The 19,908-nt window shown below is 34.0% G+C and overlaps 1 protein-coding gene across 6 annotated transcripts in view; it reads right to left on the reverse strand.

Annotated features, from left to right (window-relative positions):
- The window catches only part of CNTN5 (contactin 5), a 608,827-nt gene that overhangs the window by 485,181 nt on the left and 103,738 nt on the right, over window positions 1–19,908 (reverse strand). The window lies entirely within an intron of this gene.

Consider the following 19,908-nt stretch of genomic DNA (forward strand, 5'->3'; position numbering starts at 1 on the left):
CCTGTGAGGAGGAAGGAGCAGCAGAGACAGCATGTGATGAACTGACTGCAGCCTCCATTTCCTGTCCCCCTGTGCCAGTGTGGGGGAGGATGTAGAGAAATCATCATTAGTGTTGTGTGGCATTCACATTCTCTGAAAAAAACCCTTCACCCAGGGTTTTTCTCCTAGGAAGCTGAGAGGCCTCAGAGAAAAGGAAAACAATTCTTATCTCATTTGCTTCTCCTGTGTTGTGCTCGTCTGGAATGTGTTTGGAGATTGTTCACCCACAGGTGATTGTTTCATTGGATTCTGGTGTGAATTGTTTTGACTCATTGGCCAATTGGAGCCAAGATGAGTTGGGACTTGAAAAAAAGTCACAAGTTTTTATTATTATCTTTTTAGCTTTCAGTAAGTATCCTTTCTCTATTCTTTAGTATAGCATAGTATAGCATAGTATATTATAGTATAGTATAGTATAGTGTAGTATAGTATTATTTAATATTATAGAGTTATAAAGTAATAAATTAGCCTTCTTAGAATATGGAGTCAGAGGCATTGTTCCTTTGTTGGGGGTGCCCTGCAAATACAATAGTGTGGTTGAGCCTGGGAAGAAGGAAGAGCTGAGGAAAAGTGTTTTTAAGATTTGTTTTTATTTCTCATTCGTCTTCTTTGATTTCATTGGTAATAAATTAAACTAATTTCCCCAAGGCGAGTGTGTTTTGCCAATGAAGATAATTGGTGAGTGATCTCTCTCTCTCCTATTTTCAACACATGAGCTTTCCACTACATATTATCTCTGTCAAGCTGAGGAGTGGGGAATAAAGCAGCTTTGGTGGGCACCTGGCACCCAACCAGGGACAGCCCATCACAAAGTACTGATCAGTTTTAGTTTGGTTTCCTTGCTGTTTCAGCTTCAACATGTACAAAATAAGAAGATAATAAAAATGGAAAAGTTCATGTTTGGTATGCCTTTTGACTTTCCTTCTGATCATCTAAAGATGAAACAACCATTATATTAGAACTCTCTTAGGTAAAGTGACCACTGGCTAATTTATCATCAAGTATATATGCCAATATTTTCAATTAACACTGCTTTTCCCAGTTTTACAGTATCAATAATTTTTTACATAAAGGAAAATATTTTTGGCTCTATTAGCCAAACAATTCAATATTTAATCCTAATGTAATAAATTCTGCACAGTGGTCTACCTATCTTCCTTTGAATGTATCAGGAATATACCAGTTTGTACAAAAGTCTTCAATCAATATGCTTTCTCATTTAAATTAAAAGAGATTTTTTCTCTGAAATTGCATTATTTGTTATTTTCATTCATCACAGATATTATTTGAAATTTCTTTTCTGAAATTTTAAAGTAAATCAGTAATCAAACAAGCACCATGATTTTCCTTAGTGTTACATATGTCCAGTTTTCTCTTGGCACATATAGGTATCTTCCAGTTCTTCTAGGAAACAGGAAAGAAACAGTTTCTAGCAGGACTCAAAGCAAACATCAGCTACAATTATTTCTGTGGATCACCAAACAAGCATATTAAAAGATTTGTTCATTCAACATGTGACAAAGTTCTTTGCCTAAGTATGGCTGGCTTCTCTCTGTCTCCTTCACATTCTTAACTTTATGAAACTCAGTCAGTTCCAGGGACAGTTATTCCTCAGTTATGGTGATCTGAAGAAGGATCATCATGTGTCACCTGTGTAAATATTGTCTGTCAGCCACTTATATTTTTGGAAATAGCCAATTTTTCCTTGATATTATGTAAATCAAATATTCCTTTAAAAGTCACAGAATTCTAGGTGCAGTCATATATATATATATATATATATATATATATGGGATAAGATATATTTGGGAAATAAAAATGCAAACAGCCTCACAAGCTGTACTATTGAAAAAATGTATTTTTATTTTTTTATTTCTTGGTTTTCTATCCACAAAGAATTCCATTCATGTCTTCTGAGGTCCAGAATAGCCAAGATACAAGATAAATAAATTTTCTGCAGAAAGAATTTCTGTTGAATGCATCTTTAACAAAATCCCCTCATTTCAATAATTTTGCAACACTAGTATTTGTTGTGTAGTAAAATTTTGAGTTTGGAAAAAATTTCAAGAAATGTTTCTGGATTGTTTGCAATAGCTTTCTAGTCATTATAGACTGTGAGTTTTCCTAGTAGTCCAGAAAAAAAATCAATTAACATCTATTGCCTATAAGAGGCAAGAATAAAATTTAAAAGAAAGTCCTGGCTTTATTTCTTCAGTTTTGCATGACTTTGTGACTGATAGGAAAAACCACAGGTCTGACTGTATCTATTAGACAAAGTTCCAACATCTTTAAATGAAAAGAGAGCCTTACAGTTACCTGGCATTTCTGCTTGAAATTTTCTCAATGGCACTGAAATACATAGTTTAGGAAAGAGAAAGTGACCTTCTGATGCAATTAATTGCAAAAGAGATGCTCCAGTGTTTTACACAAATCAGTTATTTTGCCACACCTGACTACTGCATAGTGCCTGTATGAAATACAAGCAACATAACTTCTGTGTCACTCTCTGATATCATAGATCATGCCATAAGCTCCATGACACTGCGCACATTCCTTGCTGCTAATGGTGGTGGCACTTCTGAAATAAACTAGGTGGATAATGTTACAAGGATTTCTTACTAAAGCCTGAGTCCTTGCCAGCCTTTGCAGTAGCCTGGGGATACCAGTGATGGATGGAGTTTAGAATAGGTCACTGTTTGCTTTCATACTAAATATGAATATAGTATTCTACAAGACTGTCTTGGGGTGAGTTCAAAGATAATTTTGCTCATGGAATACTCAGCACTGCATTAAAGTCACAAACTAGGCTTTGACATGTATTATTCACCACCAGATTTGGCAGTTGTACAATTGGGATTTACATGCCCCTCCCATCCAACTTTTGGAATGTCTAAAATAACCACTGGAAAAGGCACTGGCTTAAAAATTTATAATAATTTTATAAGAATAAATATTGTAATAATGTTACAACAACCATAGTTACTAAAATGAGATTTATTGTCTAAATAACAAACATATATGTTACATTTTTGAGAACAGGCAAGATCATTATACACTGTTTTATCAGCTAATTCACCAATTATCTAACCTTTTCTATTATTTAGAAGTTTCTTGTTCTTTCTTTGCTAATATTTGGACAGAAACAACTGAACCTGGCAATGCCAAAACTGAATGCTTTTCACAGTGTACTCCTGCGTGGAAAGTAAACAATGCCTGAGCACAGGAGATTCCCTTCCTTTCTCATACTCTATCACACACTGCAGTATATTTATTTTTTGTTTGCATCTATTAAATTACTGCTGCTACCTCTGAAAAAACCCCAAAAACACGTCATTAAATTCAAGCAGGGATCTGATTTGAAATCAGAGATTTTTTAAATTAATTCAATGAATTTCATTAGTTCAAAAGACTGCTACTAGCTTAGATCAGTGCCACTTCATTCTGGTTAAAACAGGGTTCATACTCTAACTATAATTATAAAAACAAAAGAAACAGCTGTTCTGTGTGATTCCACTCAGGAACAGTTCCCAGATCTGAGTGGTGTGGATTAAAACAACAAATAGCCATCCTGCATCACAGGCATTTACCTATCACTTTTTTGTCACAAATTATTAACTTTCTGAAGTAAGCTTTAAGTATTGACCTGTTATCTCAACTGCAACATATCTTTTATACTTAACCTTGATCGTTAAAGCTGGCAGATTTCTCTACAGCATGCCATGGGGTGGTGGCTTTTTTCCAGTAAAAGTTGGGCAGAAGATGTTAAAGCATATCAAGTCAACCTTTGAGATGAATTCAGATATCTTATCTCATGGAGTCAAGTTTAAAACTTAAAGGCTCACTTTCGTAAAGACTTTACAGCAAAAAACAGACTAAAAGGCAAAAAGAAAGTGTTTTTCATGTGGCTGTAATACTGTGAAATAAGTAGATTTTAATTTTGTGAAAAAAAAAAAATGTAGGGCCATGACACTAGTTTCTTTTTTGTAGCTACTAAGCAGATGAAAATTGCTTTAAAGATATATGCAGTTGTTTTAATGCTCCTGTGTTGGCAAAAACTTTCTAAGGTCTTAAAAAATTACTGCCAAATTAGTCCTGTCTTGTGTTTTGATTAGTTTTGTCTGAGGTATGGGTTGCTCTTACACAGGACCCTGCCCGCTGTTAGTTTATGAAATTGTTATCTTAATGTTTTACTCCATGATAAACTGATAAGCAAAATTTGTTCTTCTGTAATATAAGCTTTAAATAAACAGATAGCAGTAAAGAAAAACAAAAAAGCCACAAAACTGCCAACCATGAAACCCAGAAGCTTTGCAGTTGCAACTATTTAAATTTTCTCAGGTTTCCTGTTGGAAGTATGTCATTAATAAAGATTTGTGGCTCTGGTGGTTAATAACACATAACAGATATTGCTTTCTCTTACTTAAAATAATTGTTGAATTTGCATTGTAAGCAAAGTACTTTTTGGGCGCACACTGTAGTCTGAATAATACCAGATAGACTAAAGTATTAGAACCCTATGTGCCTATTTGTGAGTCACAGAATAGCTTTGTTTAAGAAACTTCTTTGCTGAAACCCATTCATTCTTAAATTCTGTATGCCACAAAATATTGTGTATCACAGCATTTTTGGGAAATCCAATGCAATGAATAAATGAAAATGTAAGTTGTCTTGCAGTGAAATTTTCATTTTGTAACTCCAGAAAAGCAAAATTCATATGTGTATTAGGCCAATGTTACAAGATCATTAGTGGTTTTTTTCCCATGGCAACACTAATGTTAATTATGGTTTCTGTTTATGATTTAGAAGAAACTCTATTTAGAAATCAGAAGAATTCATAATTCACTGCAATTGAGGAGCTCTTATCAACTGTTTAACTGCTTCACTACATAGTGCTAGATTGGGGTTTGGCTCATTCTTCTTCATATACAAACCATTTAATCAAGCTTGATTAGAAGCAAGACTACAAATCCATAATATCACAGAGTGTAACTACATGATTTAACTATACTCTTGGCCTTATTTTATGTCAAAGTAACCCAAGTGCAATATTGAAATTTTTTGATAGAGACAAGAATAATTTTATTGTATCAAAATTCTAAGCACATAAAAGGAACATTTGGAAAAATATAGAACTTTCTAATTTATGGAGATTTTCAGTGAAATTTGATTTCTCAATTATGCGTCAAGTCAGTCAAAACTTCTTGACTGAATAAAAAAGTAGTTCAATTCTAAAAAAAATAATTCAAAATGTCCTTCATAATTATGTTTGTCCCTTCCCTTCCCTTCCCTTCCCTTCCCTTCCCTTCCCTCTCTCTCCTTTTCCTTTCTATCAGAGAAAGAGTATTTATAATCAGCACAGAATGGGCAAGGTATAATGAACAATTAAGGTTCTTGAGATCTTTACTGAGTTTTATATTTCTTTTGGTTTTATACCTCTAGTGATGCATTTAATCATTATTTCAAAGTCTAAAATGAGCTAGGTGAGTTGCCTCCTGGAAGTGCTACTATCAATCATTTTCTTAAATTCTCAAAAAAAAAAAGCATTTGAGGAGATCTTGCCAGTTTAAAGATGTCTAGATGACAGAATATTATATGTTATGTAATCCTATTTAAAAATGTATTCAAGCCTTCAAAATGTTAATGTACTGACAGCATCATCACTGTCAAAATCAGGTTGGAAAACTCACTTATATGCTTTTCATGGCTTACTGGATATGAGTCTGAGTCTTCACAGACAGTTCAGAAAGCCCATGTACCTTTAACAAGCCTTTGAGAGGATGAATTTACTTTCCAGTACACTTTTGTTGATCTTCAGGATGGAGATCAGGAAAAATTCTGGAAAATATGTAATTTTACACATCCAGTGAAATTTTTTCTTGCTTACTCTACTTAATTTTCCTGAGTAGTCTTTGAGATCTTTAGTCAAGCCCACAGTGTCAAAGTGAGTGAGCCAGAAGGGATGGATTCCCATGTCATAACTCTCACCCATATCAAGCACACTCCTATGGCTGATTAAGTTGACTTATATATCAATGTTCTAGACACAGGTTGTATTTATAGCCACATGGAATATATGTGTGTACTGCTGAAGCATAAGTTTGAGGCTAAACAATTGCAGCTACTGTTTCTGAGCATCCTCCTGAGACAACTTTGGCCTGTGACAATTAGTATTCTATGCCATGAAACCCAGTTCCAAGGTCCATTCTCAATAGGCTAACCTGTGCTGGGGGATGGAGATTTAAATCACAGGTGTTAGTGGCAATGTGTCTTGGCCACTAGATTTATTAGGCTAGGAATATCCCAGAACTCTTTGGGAGCAGAAGCAAAATGTTAATTTTAAGTGGTGTGAAGCCTGAAATTGCAAAATAAGGCTGAAATAACCAATTTGAGGTAGGAAAATACTCCAGTAGCATCAACAATTACTTAGAAAATATTACCAATGGAACATCCAGCTATCCATATTCTCCAAATACATCCAGGGTTTGCAGAGAACTACATGAGAAGAACATAAAATTGTAATATTATTCTTAAAATTTAACAAAACCCCTGCATTTAAAGTTATGTAACCTTTTTTTTTTTTTAATGCTTGTTTATTTTTGATTTACTTTCATTTTTCTGACTCAAGAAGTTGCCATTTTGTTCATACAGTGATTTTTTTTATGCTTTATGAGAAATCAATTAAATTATGATTTAGACTTTGCAGGGAGTTAATGGATAGCAATTTAAGGAATTATTGCTGCGCTTCAAGTATCAAGTATCTCTTTCTGCCTACATAATTTCTGTATTCCTACCACTTAAGCAGCTATTAGGAAGTGCTCCTGACATATTCTTATGTTGTGTATCTGCAGAATTACACCCCGTTGCTTCAAATCCAGATGTTTTATATTGGTTAGCATAGAATTTAAGGTATGAGGTAAGGCCATTATATAAAGGTAGCATAGTGTCATTTATTTAGGGAAAAAATCAAACCCTAGAGAACAGATTTTAAATTAAAAAGGCATAAATATCAGGATAAAGAAGAAACAAACTTAAATTTGCTCAGGAATCTTAGGAATAACATTATTCAGTCAAACAGTCTGAAATAATTGTGTATCTGAAGGTATTCTGCATGCTAAAAGCAGCTGTGATCCAAATGGATAGATGAGCTATGTGTGAAAAAATGATTCTGATTAGATGCAAGTAATAAAATAATGGAATAAGCAGCACTTCCCATGCATTAAGGAAGGGGTACTGAGGTGTTTTTACGGCTGAAGTGCTACTTAGGTGACTCAAAGCAGCCATAGACATATGGATTCCTTAACCTGAACATTCTAGGGAATCTGACCTTTTTGAGTAAGAAGCTGTTGCCAGTTACAGTCTCCTAGCTATTTAGACTTATTTATTAAAGATTTTTAACATTTGCTTGGATTTTTTTTTTTGGTGTAGATGATTTTTTTTTTTTTTTCAATAAAGCATTTTTTCCCCATTTAACAACTGAAGCACTCCAGAGAGTCTATGAAGCAAGAGACTGGGACTAGATGCCTTTCTGGTGTTTCTTCCACTTCACAATTGCTCTTGTTCATTTTGCAAGTCTATTATAATTACACTACGTGTGGCCATTACTGCTTTCTAAAAGATGTTACAGTCAACCACTTGCTTACCTTCATCTTTCACCTGCAAAAAATCTAAATGATGATGTTTAGCTTGTCTCTCTATAACAAAAATGTATACATTATGTATGTGAATATACTGGTTTATGATCCTTTCAAAACTAAATGTGTTCTTTAAAACTGTATCTAGCATATGGGCATTAGAATTGACTTTGCTTTGTCATGCCTGGCCATGGATAAGTGGAAAGTATGAGATCATAACCAAGTCTGCCAAGTCCTATCCTAGTTAATAATCCAAGTGGAAATGGAGAATCCATGGTCAGCAACTCTCTTTGGTTTCCATATGGCATCACAAACAAGAGGCATCATGATTCACATTTCACCTCCTCACTGTCTGGAGTAAAGATAAAGAGTTGCTATGCTTCAAATATACATTTATCTAAAATGTTCCAAGAGAAAAATCTTCAAGAATTCTTGACTATCTCTAAATGTTTAGATTTGTAGTCTGTTCTGAGTAATAATTATTTAACCTCTCTGTGAAAAAGAGGACCTCTGACTAATAGGCTTCACACTGCATACTGACATTTCAGAAGGTTGCTATATTAGTTCTATCATTTAGAGCCATGAATTATTGAATCACCTACATAACCCCCTTCAAACTACTGAACTATTCACCTTGTACTGATGCAAATATCTAATAAATAAGCAGAATGTAAAATGTCCTTATTCAGCTTCAAAAGGAGGTTATAAAGTTTTAGTAGAGCCTCTGCAATGACTAGTGCTAGGTAGTAAATTTTGTTTGCAGCTTTCAGGGTCTGCCATATCCAAATTAGTTTCAGCTTAATATTTAATGGAGATTATACATTCATTTGTGAGGTAAAAACTGCTGCTGTCCTTCCAGTGGTTCTTTGACACCTTTGTACTTTAAACCTCAATGTGCTCTTCCAGGGAGCAGAACTGTCCTTTACCTTCCTTCTATTTCACAGATTCACAGAATACTCTGATATGGAAGGGACCCACAAGTATCATCAAGTCCAGCTCTTAAGTAAATGGTCTGTGTCAAAACTGAATCCACAATCTTGGTGTTACTGGCACCATGCTCTGACCAACTGAGATAATTTACTACAGGTTTTAATTATTTCATAAGTTAATATTTGTGCAAATCAGGAAAAATTGTGGCAATAATTGCAGCTGCACCATGGAGAGAAAAGAGGGGTACTGTTAATTTTCCAAAAAACATTTTTCATTGAGCTTAAAAGCTCTTAATGGTAAAAAAAAAAAAAAAAAAAATGACAGACATTCTAAAGCATACCCCCTGACATTAGCTTTTGAAGACATGTACAGTCTGCTGTAAAGGTTGGCAACACTACTCAGGGTACATGAGATATTACATATGAGATATTACAAATGAACTATAGAGTATTCTGATAGAGTAGCTTCAAAATACAGATAGCCTGGAAAATTTTGATTGCAAGGCATTCTGCTGCAGTGGGGAATTTCTTTATCCAGAAAATCAAAAGAGATTTTGGTGAACTCATCCTGTTTGCTTTTGTTTACTGGGCATAAATATTTAAAATATTTCTTTTTTTTTGGTAGGAAATATAATACATCAACTACTCAGATAGTGATATGAGATGTGTAACACAAAGACATTAACAAGAAGATAAGGAAGTATTGGAATATTTCCCCATTGAAGCTCACATAGAGAAATAGCAAAATCAGTAATTACTTACACCTGGGCCATTTTCTCTGAAGATAGACACTATGCTGCAACACACTTTTGAGAATTATTTTGATGATAAAGAGTGTTTTTTCAGTCTCTTTAGATCATCCACATACATTTTTCATTTGAGAAGCTTTGAATTTTCCCTTAGACAAACTAGAAATTTACTGAGAATTGCTAAAAATCTTTTTATTTCTCATGTAACATAAAAAACCCCACCCAGCACCACTGTGGTTTTATGGAAATGAAGTTTAATGGAAAACTTAGAAATCATAGAGCATCACATTCACATTCTAACACATGATAACACAATTAGAGATCCTGATCAGTTCCCTTGTTACCTGGAAACATTAAGGTTCTTAACCAGGCATTTAGCTAAAACTTTGAAAACCAAATGCCTACAGAAATACCTGCTTGATAATTTGGGAACACCTGTATGGAAGCACTTACAGAACATTAAAAATTCCTTGGCTCCAGCTCTTGGGAAAGTATGTGTGTGTCCTAAAGAACTGAGCTCAGTAACTCAGCACTGGCTGGATGGGAGGTCCAGGAGAAGAATGAACAAGCACCAAGAGCAGCACATTGATGCCTGTGAGACTCCCAAGAGAATGCAGATTCAGCATCAGCCTCTCCTTTTGCACTGCACTGGGAAGTCTTGAAGTGACAGCTGTTGGTGGACAAATTTACCTGTGGGTTTTAGAGCTTAAGCTGCAATCCTGGCCTTGGGGATTGGCTGTAACACCTGAAATAGGTCACGTCAGAGCAAGTTGGAGTATATCTATAGTATACTGAAGCCATTTCTGTGACTGCAGTGCTGAAGCACTTTTATTTTTATCCATTGCATCAAATTTTTATGTTTCACTTATAACTGGCAGGAAAAAAAAGCATTGTCTCATCCATAGTTGTTAGGTGCCCTAATTACTTACTTCAAATGACACAGCTCTTCCAGAAAACTTTTAGAATAGCATTGAAAGCTCTCATCAGCTTACGTGTGACAGCCAAATGTACAGGATCTAATTAATTTACACTTTGTAAAATTATGTAGGTCCTCAATAGGTCCCACAAATCATTTCAGTATGGTGTGATTTAATTTAAACTTCATAAGTAATGTGATGTTAAACCTTTCAAGCAGGAAATTCTGGGTTTTATTATCATTGACACAGTTCCAACCTGTGACTTCTCTTGTTCAAACCTTTATCAATATGCAGTTTCTTTACAAACCATTCCAAATACTCAGTTTTTTTCATGTCTAAGGACCAAACCTAGCCATAAATATTTTAGCTGTCTCTTTTTTTATTTTTTTTTTAAGTTACAAAATCCTCTTTAATTTAAGCTGTAAAGTTCTGGGGGTTTTGGGGCGCTCTGTAACAGCCATCCAGCAGTAGGGCTGTGTAGGTGTAAAGAGATTTAGGGTGTTGATTACAGAGAAAAGAAGTATATGAAGAATATTTCTTGAATGTTACTTTTATAAAAGAGGTTTATGGGATCCCTTTCTGCTAAATATTATGGTAGTAATTAATTATATGATAATTTTTTTCCCTATGAGATCTTTTGTGTTTAACTTCCTTATACCTGAGCACTGCAATTTTCAGCCTTCATAAAATTTCAAGGTAATGCACAGAAATAAACATGTATGATTCAGTAGAATGATTCAATATAATGTGTAATTATCACCTAGTTTCTTTTGGAATATTATTGATTTTTAGTAATTTTGTGTATCCAGTGAAACTATAAAGGTCATAGAAGATAATCACCTTATTGGTTTGAACCCTCTGCTATATTTTCATTCCTATCTTTCTTTTTATTCGGTTTTAAAAGTGGCTACCCTCTGTGATAACATTTCTTAGCATTCTCATTTTGTTTTTAATGAAGGTTATTATTTTTTCACAATGTCTTGATGCATGTCAGTTAATCAAAAATTAATTAATGCAAATGCAAGTATGCATCAGGTGAAGTAAGTTTGAAAAATATGGAAAAAACCAAATTATACTCACAGAAGTGATGGCACATTAGTTCCTTGTCAGTCTCTCCATCACTACTCTGGCAAATCTGTGTTTGTAGGTTCTATTTTTCTGTGAAATGCTCTACATAGTCACAACAGTGCTTAGCAAGAAATCTGGACTATTCTAGAGAATCTCTATGTGAAAAGGATGGAATGGACCAAGGGAAAGCCATTTTTGAAAGGTTTCCTGATTTATTGTCATTCAAGTGTCTCTATTTGCATTTTGACAATTTTCATCTACACAGAAAAATATAATTTGAAAAATTAAGTAGAAGGCATTTGGCTATAAACTTAGTATGAGTTCATGCTTTGAAAAGACTCAGCAGTACTCACAAAAAGTGTATGTGAGAAAAATGGGTACATATTATATAAATTAATTTAGTCTCCAAGTACCAAGTTCAATTTGCAAACAATTTACATATGTTGTATAGAAAATTCACTGCACAAAGATTTTCTCCACTATTTAGGTACTGCTACATGATACTTATCCAACCCTTGAGATTAAAAATTATTCTGAAAATCTTCTACTACAATATGTAGATTTTGTCCCCCCTTTAGAAAGTTCTCAGGAGAAAGGGGTAAAATGAAAGATAATTCCTACTTTGATTCTGTACTTTGGGAAAACAATCACACTATTACAAACTTACACAGCGTTGTGAGCTTTATTAAGTGATTTTCTCTCTATTTTTAATTCCCATAACTTGCTTGCATTTCAAAGGTGCTCTGGAGCCGAGGCAGTAAAGAATGCAATGACATGCTTGGCTTTGCCCACGTGCAAAATCTTCTGCATAATCTGCCTTTGAGATACATTCTTAAATTAGTTACAAGGAGGGTCAGGGCAAAGTTTTCTAGTCAGTGTGTGCATAGCCACATTGTGCAGGCCAAAGAGAGCAAAGATCAGTGTCACCAGCAGCTCCATGGCAGGCACAGGCTGGCTGTGCCAAGAGGGGCCAGGCACTGGATTGTCTGCCAGAAGTATCAAAGTCAGCGTGATTTACTAAATTAAGAAAAAAATAATGCATTTATATGCATATATAGATAGTGTCAGAATTTTTGTGATACTTTACAACATTAGAACCAAACACCTCTCCCCACAATGATTCCACAATATATCTTAGTACAATTAATATGTCCTGTAAATAGAGGAAAATGCTCATGATATCATCTAAAATACTGAACTATATGTAGACAACTAACCTGAATTTCAAAAGTACGTTTTCCCTATGGGAGAACTTGATCAAGAAGTAGAAATAAGTTTTTTCTAAAGTTAAAATTTTTTCAAAGAACAGGAGCTACAGCTAAAAAAATTATGCTGGATTAAAGTATTGAAGACAAGAAAAAATATTCCATAAAAAGACGTTCAAATACTTAAATAAAACACGGACCAACCTATAGGCTACGTTAAATTTAGGTTGTCAATATCAAAGTATGATAGTTTCTTTAAAATACAAGTAGATCTTTTTATGATAGGAAAAAGATTAGGTTAAAATAGGAGGGTGAAATGACATCAGATTTATTTGAGACCACGAGCCTAAGGTCTTAAGTCTTTGCAATATGAGCAAGATCTGTAACTAACAGATTGCATTTCTTAGTCTTCTGAAGTCTCACGCAGTGTAGATGACAAAATATTTTCAACCTCTCATCTTCTGTGTGGAAATAAATTTAAATTATATCCTGAGTTTCCTATACATCCACTTGGAAGTCAAGTACTTGATATGAGTCAGATTGTATATAACAGGCTTTAAAAAGGTCTTTCAAATTTGCATACTGGCCCACAATAAAAATATTCCTTGGTGGAAATAACCATCTTTGCCTTTTTCAGTGATGCATGAAAAATCTAGCAATATTCCTTTTTTTAAGTAATGAGAATATGAAATTTAATTATTTTTGCTGTACATGATAAGCAGTACATTTGAAGGTGCATGATTATGGTATTTTTCTCTGCAAGTCTAGAGGTGGTTGGACTGTTTTAGAATTTAAGTTCAGTTAATCTTTTGTCACTAAAACCATTGTTTGTATATATTTTAAGCAACTATCTCAATGCTGGATCAAAAAATACTTTCTAGAACTGCAACAGAGTTCATGAGGTTGCTCTGTGATTTTCTGAAGACCTTTTATGTATAGTGAGGTCCTGCCTTCAGAGTGCATGCCATATGTTTACGATGGAAACTATTTGAAGCCAATAGTCCTTTCTTGTTTAAATGTAGCAAGGGCATTGACCCAGTGTCATGTCCTTGAATTCAAGAGGCTCATACTCATAGCAGAAGAAAGCACCTCCTATGAAAATTCACAAGGAAGAAAAAACTTAAATTAACTAAAGGTTATTTTGCAACACTGTAGTTTTTTTAATGGTACATGAGATGTTTTGCAGAAGACTACTTTATGTGTATACAGTTGGCACCAGAGTTTGAGTTTTGCTTTCATTAGCATAGTGCTGATGAAGAATATAAATGTTATGGAATAGCTACTAAATCCTTTCAGAAAATTAGGATAAAAACAACAAATAAACAATCAAAAAGGCCCCAACACTTAAATGAAATTATTAGAGTAGATGGTAAAAAGATACTGAGTTTGAATATATTACTTATGTTGGACTAGAAGTGCTTTTCTTCTCTCCTACAACCCCTGCCCCCCTTCCCCTGCCCCCATCATGAGCAATGTCTTTGGTGGAACTATATTTTAAAAAGCAATTAATTGTACTTTCTAAAACAGTAGTCAATACACTGCACACTGAAGGTTAATCCTTTGGGTATTAATTTAGTTTTATCACAGAGCAGACAGAATGCCTGTATTCATATCACTGTATTTAGTATACTATCAAAATTAAGGTCTCTATAACCAAAATATCTTTGAAAGCACTACAGCTTAGTTGGTGCAAAAGTAAATACAGTGGTTATTGCAGTCACTTCAATACACAGCATGAGAATGTACATTTAATACATAAAGTGAATCATCTGCATCATTTGGAGAGTACAGGCTCTTCAGATCTGCTATTTATTGTGCATGTCCAAGATTTCTGTGTGCATACAACAAGTTCACTTTCATACTAAAATAGTCTCTAATGCTCAGTCTTTTAAAAATTGAAATCAAATATCCTAATAAACCATGTATTTTTATACAGCATATTAAATTTCAAAAAGCTATCTCCTTAAATAGCTAAAAACATTTTTTCAGCTTTAATTAAAATTATTGTGACTTTAAAAAGACCATTTCTAGTTTTAAAAATAGATTTAAAAAAAAATAACTAGCCACCCTCACTAAAACAAACTCATTTTTAGTCTTAAATTTAACAGAGCAAGACACTATCCTTGTTTAAATGTGTTTCAACACATTTAGCTTCCTGAGAAAGTGAGGATTTACAATGCTGTGTTGCAAAGTATATATAGCACATATAGGGTTATCAAAGTTGTCTTGCTTTCCTCAGACTCACTGAGAACTTTGCCTGAAATTGCCATGAAACACCAAATGGATAGTTAAAAATGCTAGGGTTTATATGGCAACTATTACATGACAAACAGGCTCATTTTATAATTACCTGTTACCAAGCATTCACAGACTTGTGTGGTTTTTCATCAATAGGTCCACAAAAGGACTTATACAAAGCAATAAACAAACATACAAAACGCTGTCCTGATATCATGAGCAGATACCTGTGTCAACATGGTCGCTTGGAACACAATCAAATGTTAGACCTGTCCCAGCTCCTCCTCAGCAGACAGAGTTTCCATCTGCAATCCACTGTGGCAGAAGGACTGTGGCAGCTTAGCTGAGTCAAAATCAGTGTCTATGATACAATTATCGCACTACTGATTACTTCAGACTTTGATGAGTTAATCCCTGGGGTATTAATTTACTGCTCTGACTGTACAAAACAGATCCTAGTATTTACCCTTTTGAGGTTTGTCACGGTAATTGTTCCATATGGCATCACTAGTAAAATCTTCCTGTTCATCTCTCCAAGTAAACAGATTTTAGGTTATTTTCAAGTCAATCAGCTAAGAAGCACGAAATTTATATTGCTTTCAAGTACTGCAAAATATAGTGATCCTCCTTTGAGAAGAATTTCATTCTTTCAAAGCCTTGCTATATTTCAAGTAGAAAGACTTCATTATTTCAAAAAGTCTTCCTGAAAAAAAATTCTAAAATATTCTATTGTATATAAGTTCAAACACAATTCTGGTTTAATATGTACAGATGTAGCAAGTGTTTAAATAACAGGTATTGTAGAAAAAAAAAATTCAAAACATTTAGACAAAAATCCTGAAGCAGGCTACCTCAACAAATATGAATGCTCTGATAATATGTTTTGAAACTGAAATTGAAAAAAAAATCCCACTTTGGTAAATAAAGTCTATTTATTTCACCACATTTTTATATCTACTGTCAGAGTTGCTCGTAACAACTGATACCTACTTAGATTAATTTGTAAGAAAACTAACCATGAATTAGGTTTAAAACAATCAACATTAATTCAGTCTCCAAAGCTGGAAACTCCAAGGCGGGAATGATTTCTAGTGGTGATGAAGTAAACCTTGAATTTGACATATTTTCTTCACTGCTACTGTGTTTTATTTCAATGCTACATTTCTTTGTGCGTAAGGGGAAAGTGAAGAACAGAGAAGAAATATTTTCAGGTGGTCTTTGTCAGGATGTTTCTGAGAAAGTTGTAATGAGCTTATTAAGCTTGGGAGATAGGGCTGTGTCATCATGGATTAAAGACTGTCTATGAGTTAAATCTCAAAGTTTACAATTGAACAGTCATTTTTTCCTGCTATAAAGGCCAAATTTATTATCTAAAGTCTGAGAAAGAGTACATTAAGTGATGATATTTATATTACCTTAAACGAGAGCTAAGATGGAAATTTTTGCAGCAAGACAGCATTACTTAGCTTTTAAGAGAACTGGTAGCAATTTCACATCTCCAAAAATTGGTGAAGTGGCAAACTATATGTTTCAGACTAAATGCTTAACTGAAGAAATTAACCTCAGCATCAATTTAAAAAAGGCAGTTAAGATCGCTTTGCAAATTAGGAATAGTGGTAATAAAAACACTGAAATAATATGTTTGGAAATAAATAAGATGATCCCGGAATCACAGAATATGCTGAGTTGGAAGTGATCCAAAAGAATCATCAAGTGCAGCTTCTGGTCCTGCAGAGGACCATCACCAAGAGTCACACCATGAGGAGCAATCCAGAGCAAATGTTAATGCCTCTGGAGGAATCAGTGCTGCAGACTCATTTGGTCATGTTTGCAGAAGTAGCAATAAGACCCTCCTGAAGAAGTAGGAGAAGAACACAGGGGACTGAGAATGAGGCTAGCTGAGGGCATAAAATGCTTGCAGAATAAGAAGGAGGATCAATATAATAAGAATTGTGATCATATAGAGTTATTGCAATTAAACTCACATTGCAATTAAAAAATATAGCATCTATATATTACTGCATTGTTTGAATTTCACAGCTGTGCATATTACTGTTATTAACATTAAATGGAATTTGTGTAAGTTACTTCGTGTTTATACCTATATAAGCTTGGATGGAATATCACAGCTTCTTGTTTGACCTCTTTGAAAGATTTGTGCTGCTTTCTTTTCAGACTGCAAACTATCTCCTTCAGATTTACCTACTGCTGACAAGCTTTTGATAATGCTGCTTATTTGTTCTTTATGACTTATCTGAGCTATTCCTTACTTTTATACATCAGAACATGTTTGTGTTGATGAATGCAAGAAGCCCCTTTGATCCATGAGCATTTTTTCAAACAAGCAGTAAAAGACTACATAGCAGACAACTAGTGATTTAGTTTTTCAAATTTTCTTCTTTAAAAGCAAAACATTACTTCAGAGAAATAATCTCTCTGAATTTTAGTTTTTAATAGAATTTACAGATGCACTTTAACATTCTTATTGTGCATTTTCAATAACACTGGACTGTTATAAAAAAAGTCATAAATGGATCTGCAAAGCAATTTTCTCTTGCCACTATTAATGGTATTCCATAGTGGCATTTATTTAACCAAACACAGCTATCTACATGTCTGCATCTAAACTAGTCATTTTTGTATTCCTTTGTCATCAATGAAAAGAAAAAGACACTTAGGTAGGAATTATATCATCCTAAACAAGACATCAAAATTCCATCAAATGCATCCAGCTATAAAGGCAGCTTTTTCTCTCCCTTGACTATAAAGGGAATGTGATCAACAATATCTGCTTGGCTCAGACATTGACATATCTACACTGCACATGTCTCAGATGAAGTGAGGCAAATCCCTGGTTTCTGCTTGCCTTTCACCTCAGGGCTCTTTCATTTGAGTATCGTAGCAATGCATCACCTGCACCTTTGGAAATATTCAAACACCTCGATATTCCTCCATGAATTTCATATGACTAGCGTATCAAGCAATGGCTTAAGAAGCTCCTAAAAAGCAACTTTGACCCTAGGGTATCAAAATAGTTTCCTCTCAATATCCACTGAATAAAATGACTACCAAATTAAAATTCTGATTTCTTACATGATATAAACAATACAGGGTTGCCTGGTCAGCCATGAGCTCTCTCTCACAAGACATTGAGGTGAAGCTTTAGTAATCATAAAAACATTTTCATGCCTGAGTGACATTGCTTTGCTGCAATTGCCCTTGAAGTGCTTCAAAAGAAAAAGGAGGGTTCTTAATGCCTTTAAGCTATGATTGAAAACTGAATTTCTAATGCTTAAGGCATGCTGAACTTAGCAAAATTTGATGCACAATTTAAAAGCAAAGTGATAATGGAAACTATGTGATTATTCCATTCAAATAAATCCATGTTAAAATACACTAAACATTTAAATACACTGTGGTATGTCAGTCATCTACCTAGCTGCAAATGTAATTAACTGTTGGATCAGTAATTTTCAAACTCAGTTTAAAATAAATGAATGCACTCTTTAGAAAAGAAAAAAGCTGACCATTCATCAAATACCCTCCTATGTTACATGGCAAATTGAAACAGACTTTGTATTCTGAAGGAAAATAAAACTAATTCAAATGCTATTGTTCCAGATGCACAAGCATGTATCTATAGAACACGCCATATCCAGATATGGTAATATCTAGGATACATCTAGAAAATAAATTGATTCATTAATTTAATTTAGAAACTTTTCTTCACTATAATCAATATTTTGTTTTCAATATCCTCTTTGTTCATGCAAAAATTGAAGTCTCAACTTGTATCAATATAGCTTTTATTAATAGATATATGTGGATGTAAATGTACCTTTAGAACTTTCAGGAACAATCAGGAATGCTGCATATTCCAAAGATTTTGGAGATTCTCAGATGAGAAAAAGATAAATGAAAATATAATTTTTAGTTTCACAGGGAAACAAATAGCCAGAATCACAATTTGGCAAATTTCAACATCTAGGATGCAACATTAGTGGAAGGAAGGACCATATGCAAAAATGATCACAGTATGATAGAAAATGTTCCTTAGTGGGAAATTATTGTCCTCTGTAAGAGCTTGCCTTAAACTTTGAAATGCAAAATTAAGTATACCTTCCCAGGTTAAGATAATTATAATTATTCTGCTAGATATTTTTTATATTTATACAATTCGCCCCTTCTCTTTTGAATCATCTTTCATTTTTGTTCTCAATAATACTCCATAGCAGTGTGTTTCTGAGACTTACATGATTCACAAATTATTCAAAGACCACCAATTAACCAAGAGGCCTTCAATGAATAAATACTGCAATTTAATTGAAAAATATCATGTCCCTATGTGATGAGAAAGGAAAACAAAACTTCTCATCTGTCTGTTTCAGTCAATAATACACTAACATTATGTTCACTCTTGACTTCTAAGGCCAAATATTTTTGTGATACAGTCTGACCTTCCTCATTTTCAAATCCATTTGTCCATTATTCTCCACCTTGCTCTTTTTTGCATACAATGCCTTTGATGTTCTTTTGACAACAGCTTTACCAAGAATTGAGTCCTTCTAACATAAAATAAGCTCTCCAAATTCAGTAAAATCTTTGATGACCGGTATGAAGCAAATGAGTCTAACTCTTTTGAGGAACTCATGTGCTTATGGTCCAAGACAGAATAATAGATGACTGATGATAAAAACAGCAGAATTGATCAAGTTCCTGAAAATTGGGTTTTGTTCTGGTCATGAGGTCTTCTTCCATGTCTTCCTCCTTATAAGATTTTGTTCTTGTTTGCTCATACACTTTCAGTTTTAAGGCATTCGTGAGTGGCAGGCACTTATTTCAATGAGATTCAGATGCATCAACCTAGTGGCATATGCTTGCCTGAACAGAATTTTAGAGAAGAAAAATAAAGGAATAAAAAGGCAAAATGAAAGTCACTCCTCTTGGCAACATCAATTTTAGAGTTTCTAGCTGTTTATCAACCTGACTCCAATAATAATAAGTACACCTTCACCATGGGAGAAAATGCACATCTTTCCAAAGTGAACAAAGTATTCTTATGTTTATCACACTCTAAAAGTTTAAAGTGTTTCTTTTCTTCAAGTCCATGAAAGAAATTAATATACAGCTGA

Source organism: Melozone crissalis, unplaced genomic scaffold, assembly GCF_028551555.1.
Source record: "Melozone crissalis strain CALT ecotype California unplaced genomic scaffold, PUWL_Pcris_2 ptg000008l_1, whole genome shotgun sequence".
In the NCBI taxonomy this organism is placed as follows: Eukaryota; Metazoa; Chordata; class Aves; order Passeriformes; family Passerellidae; genus Melozone; species Melozone crissalis.